Source organism: Coffea arabica, chromosome 6e, assembly GCF_036785885.1.
Source record: "Coffea arabica cultivar ET-39 chromosome 6e, Coffea Arabica ET-39 HiFi, whole genome shotgun sequence".
In the NCBI taxonomy this organism is placed as follows: domain Eukaryota; kingdom Viridiplantae; phylum Streptophyta; class Magnoliopsida; order Gentianales; family Rubiaceae; genus Coffea; species Coffea arabica.
Genome location: NC_092321.1, coordinates 38528886 through 38554812, shown reverse-complemented (window position 1 = coordinate 38554812; position 25927 = coordinate 38528886). Strand labels below are relative to the sequence as shown.

The window sequence follows — 25927 nt, the reverse complement described above, 5'->3', positions numbered from 1 at the left end:
AAATTCCCCAGATAAATTTTATGAGCAAAGATAGTTTTAAAATGATTTTTCTAGTATTGGTTAGTTTTTGAGAAATTAAGAGCGTATTTTGGACGTGGGACCCGCTAGTGAGGTAAATGCATTATATTTTTGACAACTTGTTGGAATTTTGTATTAAGTGATATTATTTTACAAGGTGTTAAGATATTTGTATTGGAGAGACAAAAAGATAAGTTTTAAACCTAAAGGTGACAAGTGTCACCATAAGAGTTAGTCTTGCCATTTGACCACTATTCATGCCTTTACCAAATTAATATCAAAATTGACCAAAAATCTTCCATTTTTCCTTCAAGCTTGGCTGAACCTCTTCTTACAAGAAAAGAAAGAAAAGCTTCCAAGTTTCTTGCTCCAATCTTGTCCAATCTCACAAATTAACCGTTTAATCTTGAATTCCTTCCATAAAACCTCTTCAAGTAGTGATTGTGAGTTGGTGTGTGAAGTTGTTTGGAAAGTTAAGGTGACCCATAGCTCTCTCTCTCTCTTGTTTTAAAGGTAAGTTGTGAAGAACCACCCTCCTCCTTTAATTGATGCTTAAAGCATGCTTAGTGGTTGTATAAGATGCAAGTTTATGGATTGATTCTTGATTTGTGGTTGAAATAATGAAGTTTTATTATTTTTGGGGAATTTTCTGTTTTAATATAAGCATGATTGTGTGGCTATCTATGATGATTGGAAATGATGTTTAAGGACTCTATGAGGTGGAAAAAGTGGAAGATTGCAATTAATTTCTGTTTTGCAAGAAATCTGGAAAATTAGGGTTCTTGGTTCTTCATTCTGTCCGAATTTTTAGGTCCTAGATAGAGGCCGAATTGGCCTTATCTTAAAACATGAAAGTTGTAGGGAATGACATTTTAAATGTGCCTACAAAATTTCAGGTCAATCGGAGTAGCGTAGAGTGAGAAAATTTCGAAATTACTATTGCTGTTCTGGGTTCATCAGGATGTTAGAACGGCGTTTGAAATGGGTTGTTTTGACTGGAATTGTTTTGGATTTGGGTGTTGAGGTCTTCTGATGAAATGTATCTTGATGTCCTAGCTACCATATGCCTTTGGAATTTCTGCATTTGGACCTGTTTAGACTGAGTTGTACTGATTACAGCATAGTGTAATTTGTAAACCTGCAATTACGGTTCTGGTTTGGTATTTGGCATATATGACTTAGTTGTACTGGGATTTGGACTGAGTTACCTTCTACAATGTTGTAGCCCTGTCTTTTAGCTTCGAAACGGTGTATCTTGTACCTTCATCTGACAATCGTAGAGCCTTTGGTACCATTACCGCAAAATGACGTCAAAACTATTTTTCTGGTTTTGAGCTTAACTTTCATTTCCGAACTTTTCCCTAGCTTGACTTGTACTAGTACTACTTGGAGCTTGCTGAATGGCTATTGGATGAACTTGTTGTTGTGTGTGTACCTTTGGGACTGGCTGAGGATATAATGAAGCCATGATGGCTGGAAAAGTAAGCAAATTCAGGGGAAGTGCTGTCCGAACTTTGAAAGGACTTGATTGCATTGAGTGTATGATGGATGATTGCTGAGCCATTGAGGTGAGTGACCTCAAACTATTTCTAAAATTATTTATGAACCGTTTCTTGCATTATTTACTTTTGAACTGTTTCCAAATTTACTTTTGAACCGTTTCTTGCATTATTTACTTTTGAACTGTTTCCGAATTTACTTTTGAACCGCTTTCCCGCATTATTTACTTTTGAACTATTTTCAAAGTTAATTTTGGAACTGTTTTCTTACATATCATGCGTGCTTGCATATCAGTGTCTTGTTATTATCGATTTTGCTTTCAATGATTGTTAAAACGAGTTTTCTAGGCGAGTGTGTACTTTATCGCACTCGACCTAAATAAATACGAAATTTTCAATGATTAATGATTAAATGCTACTTGCGCATGAATGTAAGCCTTTTGGGCTGAACTGGCCATTGCCCCTTGTTACCGGTCGTCTCGAGCCAGAAGCGGACTCGGTCGGGCGACTAGGAACTTGGGTGAACGTTTCGGTATACTCGAGTATTACTTTGTAGGTTGGTGGAGCCTGGCCAAAAGCCAGGGACGGGGTGAATGAATGCACGAATGAAACCAAAATGCAATGAAATGACAGGAGAACGAACGTATCCTTTTCATGAATGTTACTATCGCTTTCCATTGTAAATGTTTCTTGAATTATTGATACTCCATATTGAAATGACATTATTGAAATGAACGATTGTGAAACTGATTGGATAACTGATTTTACTGGTTACTCGCTGAGCTTCTAGCTCACCCCAAAATGTTTTATTCCCCTCCACAGGGCTCAAGGCGAAGGAAGGGCTTGTAGTGTTTATTCATGGATTATCTCATGTATGGATTGAACTTAGAATTCCTTTTGTGTAATCGTTCATATTGGGATTGTATTGAACGTTTAGAATTGATTGGATGTGTAATAGTCTAGTTTTGGACTTCCTCCTGTATAATAGTTGGTATCAAGGATCAGAGTGGCGCAGCGGAAGCGTGGACGCTTCGCTTTTGATATGTAAAGTTTTGGGATATTTGATTTTTATTTGAGATCGTATCTTGTATTTAATTGAGGTTTGTAGTGAACGACTGAGTCCCGGCGAGAGCCGGGCAGGCGGCCCGCCGAACCCTCTGGTTCGCCTCAGGGGGAGGTGAGGTCGTGACACAAACACATGGTAGGCCACTTAACCAACCCAACTACCACTTCACTAATTCAAGAGATTTAGCCATAGGAAGCATCCATACAACTTCTAGTTTACCCTCAAACCTTTAAATACTTAATATAACAACATAAAAGCAAGGATTAAAGATCACATACCTCTCTTACAAGTTGATTAAGTCACCCAAAACAACCACCAACCAAAAGCTTCAAGGCTTGAAGATCACACACTAGAGTTGGATGGATTTCACTCACTAACTCACTCCACTTTTGATTTTTTTCCTAAGATTAAACTAAGAGTAAAAAGCAAGAAAATGGAGTTTCTTCTTCTCCTTTGCTGCTCCAAGATGGCCGGCCAGCTTATGAAGGAAATGGAGCAAAAAAAATGGTTTTAATTCATCAAATTCTTTGGTCAAATAAGCTGCATGGTTGGTGTCTTGCCACTTGGCACCATCTTGGCCATTCTCTCACTAATCTTTGCCAAATCATGTTCCTATCCTCCAATTCTTTCCCTTATCTTACTAACACCTAGTAAATTAATTCCTATATACAAAATTTAACCTAATTGGTCGAATTTTATCGAACTTACCGCACTAGTAGGTCCCACATCCGGTATACACTCTTAAAATCTTATAAACTAACTTATACTAGAAAAAAATGATTTCAAAACCATCTTTACTCATAAAAATTATTTTCACAATTTTTTGAATAAATAAAATGTGGAAAAGCGTGCAATTAAAAGAAAATAAAACCTAGCAATTAAGAAAATTACGGGTTCTCACAAGTTACAATCCCAAAAAATCAAACATTTTCCCCTGATGATTTGATCTTTGTAAAAATGTCATACAATGAAGGATAACAGTTTTCCTCTTTAGAAAAAATCAAATTACTTTGCGGCATACAATTAAAAGTATGTTCAAATTATCAAATTATTTGGATAATTACCTTCTCAAGTGTGATCAAAATTATGCAAAGATTGAATTGTTTATTTTGTAGTTGATAGCCTAAAACGGTGGCTATTGAAAGAACAAAGAAAAATATGGAACATCTACAAGAGTGTCATGAAATTAAAAAAAAAATCAAGTTTGTTGTGGCTTTAGGTGATTAACAATAAATGAAACTTGAAACAAAGTAAAAGATTGCAACTGATCCTAGAATTCAAATGATGACAACTCTTTGTGATTACTTTTAAGTAATGCTTGCATCCTGTCCAATGTTTGGCTATCCTCAACAAGTAAAGGTAGGGAATTCTCAATCTTTCAAACTTCATTTTATAAGTCGACCGTCCTGCCTTGCACTTGGGTAAGCTCATCTTGCTCCTTTCATAGCAATGAAAGTATCTCCTTCCTGTGAATATCCAAGAACTCAAGCCGTTTCCTTAGATCTATTTCCTCGTAGTCAATCTCCTTAAGTTTCAACATGTGCGTTGGGATCTTCTCTTTTTGTTATTTCTCCTTACTCTGAGCATCTCTAAGATACTGGGTGGCCGTAGAAAGTAACTCATTGCATGATTCAACTGAAATTTTATTTGAAAGAGAAAACTTCCATGCGACATAATGAGTTGCGTTTGCAAAGAAAGCCTTTAAAAGGTCTTGCAAGTTTGAGATATCCATGGCATTGAAATTTTGCATTTCCTCCATGATTTCATTTGCTTTCATCTCAAGAGTAGGCATGCGTTCCAAGACTATTTGGGATATCATCACCTTTAAGTTATTCCAAAGCATTTGAATATAGTCTTGACGACATGTTGAGATCACAGTTTAGGGGTAGAACTCAAACACTTGAGGTGCCTTGGCCACGATGGTGGATCAAAAATTTTGAATTTCCTTTTCTTTGGTAGACTCATATGTTCTTACTTCTAATGAGAACATGAAGATCCGGATCCCTTTAAAGTCTAAGGAAAATTATTTTACAAGTGTTCACATTCTTATGATGGTTGATGGTGCAATCGGGCTCAAGAATCATTGAAAATCTGAACCCGTGTCATGTTTATTTCTTGTTATTGTTTCTAGCAATAATTGTTAGTTAATTAGAGTTAGTCTTAAGTTATTTTTGTGTCATTAATAAGGGGAATAAAAGCTAAGGTCATGTTAACCATATTTAAGTCAATTTGAGTTAATTTCCTATTCTAGTTGAGTTAGAGTTTTAGGAAAGTAGTTAATTGCTTCCAAATTTGTTTAGGAAGTTGTGTCAAGTTTAGAAGCCAAGTCAAATAAGGGAACTTGTATTGTTTCCAACTTAGATTAGGTTTCTGAGTCTTGTAAGGCTATAAATAGCCAACCTTATGCAATTTTTTGGAGGTTAGACGATTTTGAAATGAATAAAAATCGAGAATGTTTCCCTTTGTTGTTTCTTTAGGAGCGTCCCTTGATACAAAGTTAGTTGTGTCTCCTTTATTCAGGTTTGGTTTATCAATTCAAGACCACATTGAATTGTGGCACCATTCTACTAAATACATCTTGGTTCGCTATCTTGTTGAGTTGTGGGTTGTGATTAGATTCAAGACTCGCAATTTCTTGGGTTCAAGGGGTCGAGATTGTTCCATCTTTGTATCCATAATCTGGTTGAGATAGATCCTTCGACTGCTAAAGAAACGAATTGCACCGGTAGCGGAAGGATCTATCTCGACCAGGTTATGGATACAAAGATGGAACAACCTCGACTGTAAGGACACGAACATTATTTTAAATTTTCTCCTATTTTTAAAGAATTAATTTATATTTCCCTTTAATTTTACTTTACTTGCTTATTTGCTTGCCTTAATTTCATGGTGATTTCATTGGTTGAGCCAAGATTTTTATCATTTCCCTTTTTATATTTTGGTGCATGTTAAGTTTCGTAGAGTATTATGGTAGTTTGATCGACTAGTAAGACGTGTGCGTTATATTTGGTGGACGAGAACAAGTGTCGTGCTAGAGGAATTATGTGATTAGAAGTGTTAAGAGTGTATTAGAGAAACCCTAGATATTTTGGAGATTAGAAACAAAGGAAATACAAAAAGGATAAGCTTAAACCCTAGGCCGACACTTGTCGGTCATCCACCCATTCTTTGACCAAGACTTTTTTTGGTCTTTATCTTGAAAAATTGGACAAAATCCTTCACTTTCTTCCTCCCTCATGGATGCCTCCCTTAGCAAGAAAAGAGAGAAAATTTCTTCAAGTTTCATCTTGATTCCTAGCAAGATTTCGTGGGAAAATCAACCTCAAACCTTAAATCCATCCATAGGAGGTTGTAACAACGAAGGAAGGAGGTTGGTGTGGAGTTATTTTCGAAGGAAGGAAGCTGTGATTTGCCACTCTCCTTAGGGATTGAAGGTACTCTTGGCAAGGAGCTACTTTTCCTGTTAATCTTGCATTTTAGTGGATATATTACTTGAATATGGAAGTTTTATGGAAGATTTCATGGGTTGTGAAGTTGGTGGAACATTTCCAGCTTTGATTTATATTTTCCAGCCATGAGATGATTATATCTATCTTTGCTATGGACTTGAGAGTTTTGATATTAGATTTCTAGCTTTAGTATGAAATTTCAGCTTCAAAATAGGATTTTTCAGCTTTAGTTCCAAATTTCCAGCTTTGGTTGAGAATTTCCAGCTTTGAAATATTATTTTCCAGCTTGCTATGAAATTTTGGGCTGCCATGAAGATTTTCCAGCTTGTACATGTATTTTTGCCTTCACTTGAAGGATTTCTAGCTCTTGGTGTTAAATTCCAGCTTAGGGTTTAAATTTCCAGCTTAGATATAAGTTGAATATAGGCTAGGTGTGATACCCCAACTTTTAGGATCATCTTTTGTTTAGTCTCAAAGAGGATATTACGGTTTCTTTAGTTTATTTTTATTTTAAAACATTATTTTGTTTTAAAGAAGAAATTAAAGTTATTTCTTTGGGTTTGATTTAAAACCTTGTTTTATTTTAAAAGACTGGAAACCCTAAAAGTCTAATCAAAACCCTAGTTTCACTTGTGACTGACCGTTTTCTTAAATTTCTCCTATTTTAATCGAAACCCTAAATTCAATTTATGGAATTGTAAAATCCCTCACGTTTTTCTTATAAATGCCCTTTTATTTAGAAATTATTCATTTATTATGGCCCTACTACCACTACAAGAAAATTGTTCATCAGTGACAACACAAAGTCATCACAGAACATACAAAAATCGTCACAAATACCTTTTATTGACGACTTTTTGATCGTCACAAAGTCGTCACTAAATCCCCGTCGGTAAAAGTAAACAGTGATGTCGTCACTAAATAGTTCTCATTAGTGACGACTTTAAGTAGAGCATTTTTGACAAAAGATCAAGTCGTCAATAAAACACTTCCAGATTGTCGTCACTAATGACAACTATTTAGTGACGACCCGAAATGTCATCACTAAATAGTTGTCATTAGTGACAACAATCCGGAAGTGTTTTATTGACGAATTGATCTTTTGTCAAAAATGCTCTACTTAAGGTCGTCACTAAAAAGCACCGAAAGCCATTGTATATAACTATTTTACTGACAACAATTGTCGTCACAAATGTAGCTTAGATTTAGTGACAGTCTCTGTTGTGACAAGGAGTTTTTATTTTCTATTTTGTGACAACTTTTTTTTGTCATTAGATAATTTCTCAATAGCTTAATAGTCATAATTTGGCCTGTAATCATTGCTAAATCATTGATTTTAAACAAACCATACAAATAAACATGAACGATTGATAACCAAAAGTATTTGCATTAGATTACATGGTAATAATATAGCATTATCAAATGCCAAATTCAAGTGTACATTACCCAACTAATGCCTACAAAAATAACATTTGTCCAAAATATCACTTGTACATAAGGTACATTTACAAAAGCAATCACAATTTAAGAAATTGAAGAACATCTAAATGAACCACTCCATGAGCAAAAGGCAATTTTGTCTTCAACATTCTTCAACCATAACCATAGATATCTTCCAAAAGCTGGTATGAATAGCATTTATCTGTCATAAAAGAGTAAAAGAAGTAGGTAAGGGGAGGAGTACAATAATAAAGAACAAGTAATGAGACTTAGATTATTAAGACAAAAATTACAATTCATTAAGAACCTCATATAATTTGGGCCCACATATTACAACACCAGCATATGTAAGGACGAAAACTTCAGGTTAGTCTTTTATTCAACTTCCTCTGTTAAGGTCGGCTAATGGGGTGTTTCTGCCGGACAAGTCCTTCCCCACACCCCAAACTACAAAATTCCAGTCAGTTATCCATTGGGATAATGATAATTTACCGACTATTTGTCATGATCAGTTCCTGAACTTGTGGGATGCTGCAGATGTTGATCGACTTGAGCTCTCAGCATTTAAAAGTAGAAAAATCAAAAGCAACAGCTCTGTTATCGGATTTGGCCGGCTTCATCTTTTGCTGGTGGAAAAGGTATCCATTTGCTTATAGAATCCCTTTTTCGAACTCTGTTAAGAGCCAACATCCAACTTAACTGAGCTTTCATGACATCTTTAGAAGTTCCTGCAAGAGATTCTTGTACTAAAAAGGTCGCTCTTGCGTATTTATCCATTGAGGTATTTGACACCAATCTTTCACCACAAGGTCCACATATATCATCACTTTTTTTTTTAACAACTTCTATCCAAATTGTCCAAATTATAGCATCACTGTCTTGGCTTTTGATTAACTCGCTGTAATGATCTTTTTCATATCCTTGTATTATAGGACTAGGAAACATTACTTGGACCCACAATTAATCACCAATCCTAACTTCAACCACCAAATGGTCGATATGCAGTAGTTGAAGAATGACATACTTATGAGGCTTTACCTAGTAGCACAAACAGGATAGCTCAACCATGTACAAATTTCTCAAACCCAATCGCGTCCCTAAGATGACCTTTTAGCAGTAAAATAACGAACATCAGACCAAACAACCCACTTTATACCAATTGCAAGAACAGTGAGCAGGTCCTACAAGAGATGAAGGAAATTCTGACTGCATATATTGCTATCATTAAGAATCTGATAGTAGATATTAGAAAGCTAAAAACGCATATAGTGGAAAAATATATGAATAAATTAGTCTGCAATCAAAATTTCCTTACATCAGGGAAAGCCCAGAAACCATACATCTTTTGGGCACATATTATGGGGTTATACCATATCAGTACAGAAGTGATACATGAGCCTCACGCTAAAAGGCCGCTCTCCATCACACCACATTCCCAACATTGTAAAACAGATGAGTCCATTCTCCATGAAAACTGATTTCAAAAAAAGTTATATACAAAGTTTCTCCTAGGAATCCAAGCATTCATCGACTCTCTCAAACATTTCTAAAGAATGATGCAAATTGCTCGGCATGGTAGCATGATCCCAACAGTGACACACTCCCAATCAAGAGATGGAATTAATTTAAACCTGGAGCAACATCTGCTTCTTGTGTGGGTTCAAATCTATAAAAACATAATGCCTGCAAACTGTGAAATAAATGGACCAATACGTGTATGTCATAGAAAAGGTATTCCTACTTTCTATCAGCTAGTTCCCAACTTCATACTCATCTTAATTCATACTCAGAAACATAAGCAGAAAGTTCATGAAAAGAAATAATTTATTTTCATTCTCCATGAACTGTATCACAGAAGAATAAATTAAACTAATACATAACCCCAAAACAAAAACCAAAAAAAAAAAGATAATAATAAGCTCTCGGAAAACATGAAAAAGTACTGGAGACAAAGCATGAATTTCTGGTAAACAGGATATGCTATTTAGTAATTCAATAATACGTGGTGCAGATGTCTGTCTGTTTTTACAACATAGAGTGGGGGTAAAGAAGGCAGTGAGAGGTATGCAACAGCAAAAAAATTTGCCAGGGTCGGTATCTGATGGCATGGTTTTTAATTTACTATGGCCAATCCTCAAAGCTCAGCAACATTAACCATTTGGAAAATATCACAAATTCTAAGAGCATGACAAGCACCTTAACAAACAAGCAAGTTTGAGAAAAATACATCTCAACCCTTATCCTAAATTGGCATGTTTGAAACTTGAAACAACCTGAAACAATATACCTGAAATCAATCTCTATTACAGATCGAAAGAAGGTTATTAGATGACACCTGACAACTGTCCATTCAAATTCCAAGTTCCTGATCAAACTATTACACGACAGAATATTCTTACAACCAACAAGTATTATAGATTATGAGATGCTAAACAATTAGCAATACTGAATAGGGACAATATTTGAAACAACTATGAAGAAGGCAAAAGGAAAAAGGGAAAGATACCATTATAAGGCAAAGGATTTGCACCGTCTCTGACAAGTAGATCTTTGACACCTCGCTCACATTTCGCACAGTCATTTGTGCGTATAGAATGTGATTCCAAGTCCTTAACAGTCTGCAAGACAAAAGAAAAAGAAAAGATTAGAATAGGAGTCAAACCTTACCATCTAGAGTCCAGACATATGAGACATAACACTGGAAAAGTAGTATCAAGGACATTAGATAGATGGATACCTCTTCCCACGAATTACTGACTACCGCAACAACGTTCTCATATGGCAGTTGTTTCACCGTCAGCTTACCAATTTTCTCCTTGAAATCAATAATCTCGATTTTCTGTGCTTCTAATTTCTCAACGAGCTTCTGATTTTGAAATTTAAGCACTGCCGCATCAAAATTAGAGGATATGCCAAAAGCTATTATCAAAATTAGGGCCATAAAGCAATTGGAGAAAATGATCAAGTAAATAACAACATAGCTATGATAGCATCTAATAATCAAGAGCTGCTAAAAGATTTTGGGCAGAAATTTGCAAAAAATATTGTAGAATATTAGGGATTTGGAAAAATTGGGGAAAATGTATAGGAGAGAGAATAACGAACCTTTCCAATGAAAACCTTGCCCTTTAATGCTGGACAGCCATGGTGATGCTAGTGAGAAGCCAGAGAACGGATTTGTTGTGTGGGTGAAAGTGATAAATGCCGTGCGAAAGCTCTGTTTTGGGAAGCTCTGTTTGTTTCAGCTCGGTGAAAGTTTGTGTTGGTCAACTGTTCCGTTGCTTTAACTCAGACCAAGTGTTCCGTTGCTTTTGTTTTCAGAATGTGTTCCGCTGCTTTTGGTCTTTGCTTTGCTTTGGATATTGTTTTTGTGCGCGGCACTTTCACTATGATTTGATCAAAATTTTGACTTCACTCATTTTCCCTCCATTTGATACCAAAAATCATGTTTTTTTCTGGATTTGTAATATGGTTTGAACCATAGATTTTAATGCTATAGTATTATTCTTTATTTTTTAGCAAAAAATAAAAAAATTTCATCAACATAGGTGGCAAAATTTGTTAATTTCATATAATTGAAAATGTACTTTTATAATTTGCTAATATTTTATACTAATTTCTTATAATTGCAGCACTAAAGAACATCATGTAATTGAAAATAATTAAACTCAAATTATATGGTTATAACATAGTTTCAATAAAAATAATCATTTTCCCAACATTTGAGACCAATCATCATGCTTTTTTTTATTTTTAATTTGGTTTGAAGCATAGATTTTATTGCTATAGTATTATTCTTTATTTTTTAGTACAAAAACACAAATTTTCATCAATATAGGTGGCAAAATTTGTTAATTACATGAAAATATACTTTTATAATTTACAAATATTTTAGCCCTGCAATTTTTTATAATTGCAGCACTAAAGTACATCATTAATTGAAAATAACGAAAGTCAAATTCTATGGTTATTACAGACTTTCATTAAAAATAATCAAATGCTATTAATAAGACATTATTGTTAAGTCAAAATCAAAGAAAATTTAGTGATGACATAATGTTATCACTAATTTATTCAAGATTATAATGACAAGAAAAGTCGTCACTAATTAAATTGCTAGTTTTTAATATTGTCAATTGCTAGTTTTTAATACTTTTGTGAAAATATTGATAATGGTTGAGAAAATTTTGTTACATTACTGCAAGTGATAAATGTACTTTTGTTCTTTTTCAAACATTTATTTTAATGTTTAATTTTGTTTAAAACTATTGTACTAGTATAGATTTGCAAGACAAAACTTAAGTTCTCAATAGTTAAAAAATTCATTACAGAGAAAACACAAAGTAGTAGTTGCAAAATGTGTATAAATTACAGATATTTTAATGTGTATAAATTACAGTTTATTTTAATGTTTAATTTTGTTTGAAACTATTTTACTAGTATAGATTTGCAAGACATAGATTTATGGGTAATTTCTTTTCTTTTTTGCTTTCACATATTTAATTTATGTTAAATACAAAACCTACCAGTTTTCCTTTCATAAAAATATTAGTGCAACACTTTTTGAATCCTCATTCCAGCCGTGCAACTCCAAGGAAAAACAAGACCAAGTTCTTCATTTTTCCTTCATCAAATCTTCATCAAACCTCTTCCAATTCACTCCAAATTCGAACTACACTTAACTAAACATTTAGAGATCCCATTGAGCTAAGAAAAGGAGCTGCTATCCATGGTTTTCTTGAGCATCTAAGGGGCCGAAATTTCTGCCTTCATCCTCTAATCAAGTAGGTGTTAATCCAACACTTAAATCTTGCTTTATGAAGATCATCTTACATGTATAAGGTAGTATTTGCATTTGGGTAGCTTGTTTATGGTGTAAAATGAAATGGGTGGGCTCTATGAACTCCCACCTTTGTCTTGAGGACTGATCTCATGCTTGATGATGGATTTAATGGTGGTTTAGTGCTTAAATTAGTGGATTAATGTTGTATTGTTGGTAGAAAATCATAGGAGGTGCTTGGAGCAAAAGTGACCGTTTTACCCCTGCCTTGTCCGACCATTTTTGTGCACAATTTTGAGGTTCTAATGACTTGATTATATTGTTTACATGTTATTGTGAGTGTGTACAAAATTTCATTGAAAAATAACATGATTTGGTTGGTTAAATGAGTTGATTTCCAAAGTTAGCAAAACTGGAAAATGAATCCCGTATTGCCTAGGCAGTCATCTTGTATCGGCTATAACTCTTTACTCCGATGTCGAAATTCAGTGCCGTCAGTGGCATTTGAAACTAGACATTCCCAGATTTCCATTGGTACCAAATGTACATTCTAGTTCCACTTGAGTGAGCAACACCATTCGATTGAAAATCACTGTCCTGTTTCGTTTCTCTCCAGGAGACAGGACAGGACTTGTATCTTCATGCTCAAAAACGAGCTGTTTGTGAATGGAATTTGAAAATGGTTTCTTCTGAGACAATTCAGCTTTATGAGAGAGCTTTCCAAAGCCATCAACCACGCCCAATTCCAAGTTGAATTGAGTGAGTTGTGGCCAAAGTTTGAAACAGCTACAGTGATAGAATTTTCCACTTGGACAGATTTGTAACTAACAATGATTTGGGACTTGTTATTTCGAAATTCTTGATGTAAATCACCTATCAAATGTATTTTGAATTCTTGCTAGACCTGATTATCATAAACGAGACATGTTTTAGGTATCTTCCCTTGGTCAAAAGTTTAGAAAAAGGAAATTTTCATACACGAGGCAGCTTTGCCTTAAAAATTTGGAAACTTGAGTGATTTCGTTAAGTGACTTTCCGTGCATATTTTTCTATGAAATTTGACATAGGAATAGCCCTTATATGGTAGTATAATCATACCAAATTTGGTGCCATTTCAAGTCTGTTTAGATGTTCAAACAAAGTCCCAAAGTTCATGTTTAAATCTGGAAATTCTTGATCGAGGAGGAATTTTAGCCAACTTTGAGCTGCTATATCTTGGCGTTCAAAACTTCAATTCTTGTACCGTTTATTTTGTTTTAAACTTTGATTGTAGCTCTAATTGAGTTCTAAATTTCGGAGGTTAGTTCGTATTGTATGAATTTTGCCGGATTTTCAAAGATGGTCAAAAACCAACCCCGAAACTGTCTAAATGGTCCCAAGCAGCAACTTTGAGTCAATTTTTGAATACCTTCTGTTTGGAATCATGGAAAAGTATCTTCTAGGAACTTTTAGCGCTTTTGAAGAAGTTTCCAACGGTATCAAGCTTTCCAATTTTGGACCTACATAGTGCAAGATACGATTTTTCTAAAATTGACACCCAAAGCTGAAATTTGTCAATTTCTTAGAAAATGAGATTTTGGAAACTTGCCTTCTTTTCTCGATACCGATTGAACATTTTGAACTCGATTTCATGGAAAATATTAGTCTCTCTCTTTAGACTTTAAAACTTTACTCTTGAGCCTCGATTATTAATAATTAAGGCCCAATTAATGAATTCCCCTTAGATTGTATAACCTTCTTTGATAAGTAGGGGTTCTAAGTGATAGTGTATAATAGTTGATGGTTATTTGCCCAGGCGCTCAAGGGGACCTTCAAGAGGAACTCGAAGTGGACGTCTAGACATTTGTTTGAGTATTACTCTCTTGTTGCTATAGGTGAGTGTTCCATATAGGAATACGTAATTGGAATAAGTCTATGACATGCATAACCCATGATTATTAAGTGTTAAGTGCTATATGTTAAGTATTTACCACACTCATGCATATCTGAATAAGGTATACTTGAATTACTCGACATGAAATACCTGAAATATGTATATTTGAACTATTCGATATGAAATGCTTAAAGAGCATATTTATGTGATTACTTGAAATATTAGATATGAAATGCTTGGAGAGCATATCTACATGATGTGTTTAAATGATTAATTATGCTATGACAGCATAAGTCGGTTGGAGTGAATCTCCTCGACTCTTATGTGGAAAAAGTGAAAACGGCCAATGGTGGCCTATTAAAATGACATATGTCTACCAATTAACCGTAATTACCACCGTTAACCGTTTACCGTTAACCATGTTTACTTACCGTTTTCTAATCTATTCGGCTACTTGCTTACTTGATTATCTGCTTACGTAATCACCAACTTACTTGATCACTTGATTATCATGAATCGCATGTTATATGAAGTTGTCCATCATTGTTAGGCGAGTGTGTACTTTACCTCACTCGACCTACTCAAATTATGAATTTTACCTTTTGCCGAATTACTTGATTACTTGTGCATGTTGTAAGCTCTAAGCTGAATTGGGCCCTGCTCATCGTTACTAACCTACTCGAGCCAGGACTGGGCTCGGTCGGGTAGGTTGGAACCTTGGGACACCGTTTCGGTATACTCGAGTATTACCACTGGAGGGATAAGGTGATGGCCAGTCAAACCGAGGGGATCCGGAAGTCATAAGGTGCAGATGACCGACAGAGTTCCACTGGAACACCGTATCCTACAGTATATGTTTACCTGGTATCATGATGATTGTTTCGTGCTAAAATGCCAACATGAAATCCTGAGCTATGCCTGTAATAAGCTCCAATCACTCGTGAACTATACATGCTAATGTCTCATACCATGATAAATGTCTCAAATTACCCGTACAATGATTACCACCTCATGATAACATGCCATTGTGTAACCTTGAACCATGCATATGATATGCCCAACTTACTTGATTTATTTGAACTGTTAGAGTGTCTTGGAATCTCACTGGGCTGTGTAGCTCATACCACGTTGTGGATTTCTTTTACAGGGTTCGAGACCAAGGGTGCTCGTGAGTAGTACTAGATTGTTTTCTTTTGAAAACTTTAAGTTATATTATAACGGATGGCTATTGTACCCTTTTCCGTTGGGTTGTATTTAAGCTTGAAAGCTACATAATTGTAAGTGTGAGATATTTGAAGTACTTTAATTATGTATTGAAGTTACTTAAAGTATTTCGAGCTTTTGAATGATGGATTGTAGTGAGTCCTGGCGAGAGCTGGGCAGGCGTTCCGCGGATACCCTTTGGTTCGCCTTAGGGAGAAGTGGGGGCATCACAATAATGGCTGATCAACCATTTCTTTTCCATTAATCATGATTAAGTTGGGTATTAATGTTAGTATAGTGCTTGTGATGCTTGTTTCAAAGAGTTTTGATGATTGGTTGGATGACCTTTGAGTTAGGGTTTCTTGTGGGTTGGTGTTGTATGATGCATATATGTGGTATATGATCTTGTAAAGGTAGTAGTAGTGGCAGTTTCAAGGTGAAAATATGAATTATAGCTTGAAATAACAAAAATTCCAGATTTCTGGAAATCTTAGCTTCAGTTCTGTCCGGTTCTATTTCATCATGTTAGAGGCCAAACTAGGCTTATCACAAAACATGAAAATTGTATAGAATGATATTTTATGGTTACCTACAAAATTTCAGCTCAATCGGAGCAACGTAGCCTATGAAAAAATCAAAATAGCCTCACTGCCCTCGGATGCATCCAGTGATCCGTTTTAGACAGTTCATCCAATTGACCGTGTCTATTCACTATGATCCGTGTTGATTTAGCCATTTGCCAAAACATGAAAGTTTTTTTACTATGTCTTATATTTCCAACGCCTCTAAGAACATCTTAAGAGGACTTTGGTAGCTTGAGATATGACCATTTGAAGGTAGTACGGTTAACTGGCCGGTTAGTTGGAATTTGGTTCTGTAAATTGGGAATTTGACTGGGTTACACTGGAATTTGGACTAAGTGGTCTTCATAAAAATTGTATCCATTTGTCTTAGCTTCGAAATGGTATAAATTTCACTTCAATCCAATAAGCGTAGCTTCGGTTGTGTCCATTACGCAAAAACACGTCAAATCTGTCTTTTGCTAAACTTCATTTCCGCACATGTCGTTAGCTTGATTTTGTACCTGTATGACCTTGAGCCTATTGAACGGCTATTGAAATGAGATTAGTTTGTATGTAACTTTGAATTTGTTTGAGGAAAATATTGAAACCATAAATGGCTGAAAAATGGATAAACACAAGGGGCATGCCGCCAAATTTTCACGAGAAAGATAAACTAGCCTTGGAGTTCTAGTTCTGTATTTTGCAAATTTAACTTGGATGCACTGAAAAATGGGTTGAGGTATCTTCATGGAAGTTGTAACCTTTTGTCTAAGGTTCAAGACACCATCTAGTACATTTTGATCCGATAACCACAGCTCTAGTTATGGGCAAAATCGTGTAACCCGTTTTGTACCATTTTCATTTTCACGGACGCGCACGTGCATTTCTCAACCGTTTTTGCTGTTTTGGACCGTTTAGGTCTACTTTTGGTATTTTATTACCATTCCGGCCGTTTCGGCCAATTTCGACATTCTTTTGGCCTTAACGTCATTTTTGACCGTCTTTTATTATTTTTGACCGTTTTCGACCGTATTCGATCGTTTAAGTTATAAACTGCTATTGTGTGGCCATTTCACTTATGTGTGTATATAATCTGTCAATACAGATTGTGAGTCTTTTGACGGTGACGGTCAAGCTCGGTGAATTGTATCATTTTTCGTGCCAAGCTTTATCAAGTGAGTAATTGGGTTGTTTATTGATGTGAAATTGTTAAAGTGCTTTGTATATGTTAAATGGGTACTTAGGCGAGGGTGTACTTTATCTCACTCGACCTAAGCCCATCCTTTGTTTTGATTTCCTATGTGAGAATACATGCCTTATGTTGAGTATCACCCTTTTGCTGTGTGCTGATGGGGGTGATTACATGACTTGAATTAAACCCCATTTGTTGTGTGCTGTTTGGGGTAAGTACTTTGTTGAGAGATACCATCTATTGAGAGATCGGATATCTCAGGGCTTGGTTCCAGCCCGGTTCCAAGGGTTAGACGAACTATTCGAGCCAGTTGGGGATTGGTCGAAGATAGTTCCATGCTAAACATGGGATTTAGTTCCTTGTTAAAGCTTTGACGAAAGCTAAGTTATTTTGTTTCGCTCGAGCTGCTGTGTGCTGTTGACTGGCCAGTGGGGGTTGATAAGGTGAACGGGGAAAGTTAAGTGGAGTCTACGGTCTATGAGTACTTTGGTTGACGGAGTGTCAACAGGCGTTCAAGCTCAGGGAATTGAACTGGCTTTGAAGCCACCCGTATCCTACCATTGTGATGTTACTTTTCTGTTATTGATGTGAAATAACCTGATTACTTGTTATTTGGATGTGAGTTTACATTTATACCCCTGATTACTCACTAAGCATATAGCTTACCCTATTCCATTTGTTTTCCTTAGCAGGGGGCCGACACGGGGATCTCTCGGGAAGGTGTTTAGTCTTTTGATTAGAGAATAGTTGAATTTATCCTTGTTATAAGTTGACTAGTAAGATGTATATAGTTATCGTGGTGGTTGTAGTTATCAGCTTTTCTAGGGTTTACTTTCTGATACTCGTGGTATGTATGACTTGATGTACTAGTTTATGCAACCTTTGAAGCTATAATAGAGTACATAGAACTTACTTTTGGCGTGAACTTTATTTTCTAGTTTTAGAGTATTGAGTCCTGGCGTGAGCTGGGCAGGCGACCCGCCGAACCCTGGGGTACGCCCCAGGGGGAGGTGGGGCCGTCACACTAGGCATATGACTAATATAGCTAGTTTTATGGCTAAAATAAGGATCCTTTGTAGCTTATAACTTTCGGACTTGTTTGGGGCTATTTGGCTATGAAAGTTAGCTTTGAAATTGGAGGAAAATGTAAAGCAAAATAGGAGAGATGCTGCCCACTTTTGTTCTTGTAGTTTAAGTGAGTGGAAGTGATATTGGAGCTTGATATATATGTTCAAAGTTGATGGTTTTGTGGCCTAGAGTATACACCAATTGTCCTCTATAATATGTGGCCTTGATTGAGGTTCATTTACTATGAAACTAAGATTTGAATTGGATGGTTAACTTGAAGAAATAGGGAGACGTATTGCTGGATTTTCTTATTGTTGGTCAAGTGAGGGTTGAGTTGTGAATCTTAGGCATTTTTGTTTTCCTCTTGCATATGACTTTACTCAAAACACTTGTAACAATCTATTTCTTTGCATGTGTGTTAGTTTTGAGCCAAAACAAGAGGTTTAAATAAAAGGAAATTAGTTTCTTCAAATCATTTTCTAGTCAGACAATTTCCAACTTTGCACTTTGAAAGTCTTGACCGAATTTCTTCATATGTTTGACTATAATTGATACTCGTGTGCTCCAAATGACTCTTGAAACATTGATTTAGCATGCACATGAGGTTTTTCCCTTGATTTGAACAAGAAAATGTTATACTTTTGATAAGTTATATGAGCATAAAACTAGTAAATTGATGCATTTTCTAATTGATGTTTTGAAACCTTAATTTCTTGATGTATTTTGGTTTTGTATTGCCAATATTTTAATATAGTATATGACCACAGAACTCGAGAGAGTTCAGGAGGACAAACTGTGACAGCCTTGCCTCACCCTAAGGCGAACCAAAAGGTTCGGCGGACAGCCTGTCCAACTCTCGCCGGGACTACGGATCGGGAACAAACGTAAACCCTACCAACCGCTCAAAGGAACTTCGAGAAGATAAACATTTAGAACCCAGTTGAGCCGAACTAAGAGATATAATCAATCTTTAGTACAACGGTCCCACGTAAAAAAATCAAAACAAAATGGAAGTGCCGCGAGGACTACTAGCTAATCACATCCTGAAAAACTTGTTCCGAAAGATAATACAGTGCTCGAGCGCTACAACGACCGTTAAAAGAAACGAAACGAGGAACGAAAACAAGCCGCGGATGAACAGTGACTACCACGTCACAATCCGGTCGGAACCCAGTCGAATACAGATAACGTTATATAACTCTAGAGAATAAACATTTCCAAACCAAATATAATGCATGAACATGATTAAACAGTTTTCTATACATACGTTTGTAATTTACAAATCAAAAGGGAAATATTTGGATCAAGGTACATTTAGGGTTTTTCAACTCCCGAGGAGCTATACAAAAGAGTATTTAAACTAGCTCATTTCATTTTTCAAAATGATTATTGGTCCAAAAGATAGTCCCTTGTAAGGAAAACAAGGATAACGGAACGGGGTGAGCTAGAAGCTCAATGAGGTACCAAAAGTATAACCAGTAGTGTTATTCTTGGTTTTGATGATCACAAAGTACTTTGAAATGTTTATCTAACTCTCTTCAAATATAAGTGTTTTTTGCCTATCAAAGAATCAGGTACGAATATGTCAAGAAATGAAAATCAACCAAAAGAAGAAGCAAAAACAGGACACTCATGTCGGACGTCCGAAAGGATGAAGAACATCAAGAAGGAAACTCTGTCGGACGCTCGTAAGGAAGCATCAGACGTCCTGAAGGATCGGACGCATGCTTCAGAAGCATATCAATCTCATCGGACGTCCTAAAAATTCCACAAAGCTTTGATAACTCTCTGGACGACGTTCGGACACAGAAGCTCGGACGATAAAATCCCATCGGACGTCCGAACAACAACTTGACTGATTTTCGGACGATGGGATCGAACGATGACTAAGCTGTCGGACGTCCGACAGTCCCAACGGCTAGCTGACTCTTCATCTGCCTTCTATCCGTTGGAAGCATTAATGAAGCCCATTTTTTATTCCCTTCAAATACAAACGATTCTGAATCAGACAAGGACTTTTGCACACTTTGTTTACAAGATCTCAAGAGACATTTTAGCTAGAAAATAGTCTCCAAAGCTAGATTTGTTCTCCAAGTGGTGTGAATTTCTTGTGAGTATTTCTCTTGTGGTTGAAAGTTTTATTAGTGTAGCTTTGTTGAGGGTTATCTGAGTGATTGTAAAACTTCTTAGCTTGACTAAGTGAGGCTTAGGGCAAGGAGGAAGTGCTCCCTCCATTGTACATCTAGTTGATCATCTTTCATCAAAGAGAAGTTGCTCAACCCAGTGATTGGTCTTCAAGTTTGAGGAAAGCTTGATAGACAATCGGTTTGATATTCTATCTTATTCTTTTTGTTTAATAAAATTCTTATTGCTTATCTATACTTGTTTTTCTAATCAACATTGCTCTCTTCTTCTAATCTACTTGGTTGATCATTACTAGAAAAGAAGGTAAATTTTTATTAAAGAAAAATTGCATAAATTTGATTAAGATTTTAATCAACCTAATTCAGCCCCCCTCTTAGGTTGTCTTTGGTCCTTACAATTGGTATCAGAGCTTGGTCTCCTAGAGATTAAGCTCAAGCGGCTTGGAGTAAAGATGACAACCAGTCATGCTATGTTTGTTGAGGGGCAATCTGTTACTAGGCCTCCCATGTTTAGTGGCTCCAATTATATTAGTTGGAAAGAAAGGATGATTATCTTTTTACAATCTATTGATATTGATCTATGGTTTATTGTGACTGAAGGACCGCATGAAGCTAACTTTCTTGATGCAGATACAGGTTTGCTTTGGCCAAAAACGAGAGCTGAAATGAATGCTCAAGATAGGACTAATCTCACATTGAATGCCAAAGCCATGAATGTTCTTTATAGTGCCTTAGATTCAAATAAATCAATTAGAGTAAAAGGCTGTAAATCGGCCAAAGAAATGTGGGATAAGCTAAGAGAAATCCATGAGGGTGGTGACAACGTGAGAGAACAGAAAAAGGCTATCTTGGTCACAAAGTATGAATCATTTAAAATTGAACCTCTTGAGGATATTGACGAAATGTATTGCAGGTTCAATGACTTGATCAAAGATCTCGAGGTGTTAGGCAAAGAGTACACCTTGGGAGAGAAGAACAGGAAAATTCTCAATGCATTGGGCAAAGAATGGGAAAATAAAGTGACTGCAATAGAGGAGGCTAAGGATTTAAATTCTGTCCCTATTGAATCTCTCATTAACTCACTAACCTCTTATGAGTTGAAATTGAAATCTAAAGTGCAGGAGGAAGAGGATGCTAGAGCAAAGAGAAACATTGCTCTAAAGACTACTCAAGGTGAAGATGATCCAGCTCACTCGGATGATGAAGACTCGGATGGTGATGATAATGATCTTGCTCTCATCACAAGAGGCTTCAAGAGAATCTTGAATAAAAGAAAGTTTAGAAGGGGAGGACCCAGCAATCAATTTCAGAATTATTCATCAAATGCAAGGAACAAAGGAAAACAAGAATTCAACAAGAAGCAAGTGGACAAATGCTATGAATGTGGACAGCCTGGACACTATGTAAACGAATGCCCCATGAAGAAAATGAAAGATGGGAAAGCTGATCGAAAGCCAAGATTCAACAACTTCCAGATTACTTGGAATGAATGCAACTCCGAAGGGGAAGTTGAAAAAGAGGAAGAATCAGCTCAAATGGCCTTCATGGCTATTGGAGATAATGAGGTAACTTCCATACACTCCCAATCTGAAAGTGATGATGAAGAAGATGATGATCTTGAATCCTTTGTTGAAAAAATGCATAATGCCTTGAAGGAATCTTATGATAAAAACAAGCAGCTAAAACAGAAAATTGCTTTTCTCATTCATGAAAATGCAAGTCTTTTTCAACAAAATAAACAACTAAAGACTGACAATGAATGTCTTGTAAGAGCCGGATTTGATGTTCAAAATGAGCTTGATAGAAAGACAAGTATTTGTGAAATGCTGAAGGAAAGACATGGTGATTTGAAGAAAAGAATGGACAACTTGGATGAGACGTTGAAAGCAAGAAAGCAAGATTTTCTCAAAAAGAACATGTCATCTACCTTTCTTACTGCTCATCAAAGAACATTAGTACACAACAAAAATGCACATGGTTTCACAACATATAGAAGAAGTGGATTGAGATATGTCAAACCATTACATGCTAGAGACTCTTCTATTTTGTGTAGTTTTTGTTGTCAAAGAGGGCATTTGAAAGGAGATTGTTATGTTAAAAGAAATCTGAACAAAGGAGGGAAATGCATGTGGGTAGTTAGGCACAATGCTAACTTTTGAGGACCCAAAAGTTAAAGGGTACCAAACACTCTCTCTTTTCAGGGAAAAGGCTCAAACAAGTCAAAATGGTTCATTGACAGTGGTTGTTCAAGGCACATGACCGGTGATCCTTCCTTGTTCATAAAGCTAAAATCAAAATCAAGTGGAAATGTGACATTTGGTGATGATGTGAAAGCTAAGACAATTGGAATAGGTGATGTTGGTAAGGATGGTGAAACTTTTGTTCATAATGTGCTCTTGGTTGATAACTTAGGTTATAACTTGCTTAGTGTTAGTCAATTGTGTGATAAAGACTTGAATGTGTTGTTTAAAAAGCATGAATGCATTGTGCTTGATTCCAAATATAATGTTGTGTTCAAAGGTAAGAGGTTTAACGACATATATATTGTGGTTCTTGATAAAATTGATTCATATAGCTTCAAATGTCTTAAAGCTTCAAATGAAGATCCTTGGTTGTGGCATAGGAGACTTTGTCATTTTAACATGGATTTACTAAAGAAAATTTCGAAAAAGGAGCTGGTTAGAGGCTTGCCAAAAATCAGTTTTGAAAAGGATAAAATTTGTGATGCATGTCAATTTGGAAAGCAAACAAAAGTTTCTTTTAAACCAAAGAAGTGTGTATCAACTTCTAAACCTTTAGAACTCTTGCATCTTGACTTATTTGGTCCTACTCAAATCACTAGCTTGGGAGGTAAGAAATACTGCTTTGTGATTGTGGATGATTATTCTAGATATACTTGGGTGATATTTCTTGCTCATAAGGATGATGCCTTCAAGTATTTCACTTCATTGTTTGCTAAAGTGCAAAATCTGCTTGGTTTAAAAATTGTTAGGATTAGAAGTGATAATGGAACGGAATTCAAGTACTGTGGTTTTCCAGAATTTTGTGATCATAATGGCATAACACATGAGTTTTCAATTGCAAGAACTCCACAACAAAATGGTGTTGTAGAAAGGAAAAATAGGACACTACAAGAGGCTGCTAGAACTATGTTAAGTGAATGTAGTTTGCCAAAATACCTTTGGGCTGAAGCGGTAAACACTGCATGTTATGTGATGAATAGAATCCTTTTGAGACCCATTTTGAATAAAACATCTTATGAACTGATTTTTGATAAGAAACCTACGGTTGGATATTTCAAAGTCTTTGGTTGTAAATGTTTTATTTTAAATTTAAAGGAACATCTTGGTAAGTTTGAGAAAAAATTTGATGTAGGAATATTTTTGGGATATTGTGAGAACAAAAGAGGATATAGAGTCTTTAATAGAAGGACTCTTGTGATAGAAGAAGCCATACACATAACATTTGATGAAACTAATGATGATAATTCCAAAAGTTCGTGTGAGGATGATGATGTAGGTGTTCGTGAAGGAATGGAAAAGCTAAAAATTGGAGATGGAGGAAACTCTAAACCGGAAGCAAAGGAAATGGAGAATGAAGCTCATGAAGATCAAGAAAGGGAAGATGAGGACAAAAATGATGATTCATTCATAGATCTTCCCAAGGCTTGGAAATTTAGCCAAAATCATCCAAAAGAACTTATAATTGGTGATCCCTCCGAGAAGGTAAACACTCGTTCCTCATCTAAGAAATTGATAGACAATTTTGCTTTAGTTTCTCTTTTTGAACCTAAAAATATCAATGATGCCTTAAAGGATGAAAACTGGATTTTGGCAATGCAAGAGGAACTCAATCAATTTGAAAGAAATGAGGTTTGGACACTAGTTGATAGACCTCAAAATCACCCTATCATTGGCACTAAGTGGGTATTTAGAAATAAGCTGGATGATAAAGGTGTAGTTGTAAGAAATAAAGCCAGATTAGTTGCAAAAGGGTATGCTCAAGAAGAAGGTATTGATTTTGATGAAACATTTGCTCCCGTAGCTAGATTAGAATCAATTAGAATGCTTCTTGCTTTTGCTTGCTTCAAAGGTTTTAAACTGTTTCAAATGGATGTTAAAAGTGCCTTCTTAAACGGTTTTATTGATCAAGAAGTATATGTGGATCAACCCCCCGGTTTTGAAAATTCAAAATTTCCAAATCATGTGTTTAAACTCTCAAAAGCATTATATGGGCTAAAACAAGCTCCAAGAGCTTGGTATGAAAGATTGAGTGATTTCTTGATTGAAAATAATTTCAAAAGAGGAGTTGTGGACACCACACTGTTTACTAAGCAAGTGCTAAATGAACTCCTTATCGTGCAAATATATGTAGATGATATTATTTTTGGTGCTACTAATGAGTATCTATGCAAGGATTTTTCCACCATTATGCAAAGTGAATTTGAAATGAGTATGATGGGAGAATTAAATTTCTTCCTTGGACTTCAAATACATCAAGCCATAGAGGGCATTTTCATAAATCAAGCAAAATACACTAAAGAATTGCTAAAAAGATTTGGCATGGAGGACTCAAAGCAAGTTGGAACTCCAATGTGCACTTCAACAAAACTTGACAAAGATGAAGAAGGTAAACATGTGGATGAAAAGCACTATAGAGGTATGATTGGAAGCTTACTTTATTTAACCGCAAGTAGACCCGATATTATGTTTGCTGTTTGCTTGTGTGCTAGATTTCAATCTTGTCCAAAAGAATCACATTTGAATGCTGTTAAAAGGATTTTTAGGTATTTGAAAGGTACATTAGACTATGGTCTTTGGTATGCTAGATCTAGTGAGTTTGCACTATATGGATATTCGGATGCTGATTTTGGAGGTTGTCGTGTGGAAAGAAAGAGTACTAGTGGAACTTGTCACTTTCTTGGTAATTGCTTAGTCTCTTGGTTTAGCAAGAAACAAAATGCAATCTCTTTGTCTACAACCGAAGCGGAATATATTGCCGCTAGTGCATGTTGTGCTCAACTTTTATGGATGAAGCATACCTTGAATGATTTTGGATTGTCATATAACTGCATGCCTATATTCTGTGATAATACTAGTGCTATCAATTTGACCAAAAATCCAATTCAACATTCTAGGACAAAGCATATAGATATAAAGCACCACTTTATTCGCGATCTTGTTCAAAAAGGTGAAGTATGTGTAAATTATGTTTGTTCTAAAGATCAATTTGCTGATATTTTTACAAAAGCTTTGCCATTAGATCAGTTCATTCATCTAAGATCAAAATTAGGGATAATCAAAAAATCATCTTAAAATTTTTCAAAGCCTTCGACGTCCGAAAGAAGATGAACGGACGTCCGATAATGTTCTTCAGCTATTTTTCCAGAAAATACCTGTTCGGACGAAGTTGTCGGACGCACGACTTTGTTCGGCCGTCCAACAGTGTAACGGTTCACTTTTTAAAGTAACTTTCTTCCTCATTTGCTTCAAACTCTTCTTCTTCTATTTCCTCTCGGACGAAAACTCTCTCGTTTCTCTCTCTCAAATTCATACCATTCTGAAGCTCTCATTCCCAAATTGACTCAACCAAAACTTTTCCTGATCGATTGCGATTCGTTTCTCCTGATCAT

The 25927-nt window shown here is 35.8% G+C and overlaps 1 long non-coding RNA gene across 1 annotated transcript; it reads left to right on the top strand.

The window, feature by feature from the left end:
• The first annotated feature begins 12050 nt into the window (after positions 1–12050).
• On the top strand, positions 12051–15474 carry LOC113697356 (uncharacterized). Its single transcript, XR_003449840.2, has 3 exons — positions 12051–12256; positions 14048–14126; positions 15273–15474. It is a non-coding gene; the product is annotated as an uncharacterized lncRNA (long non-coding RNA).
• The last annotated feature ends 10453 nt before the right edge of the window (positions 15475–25927 follow it).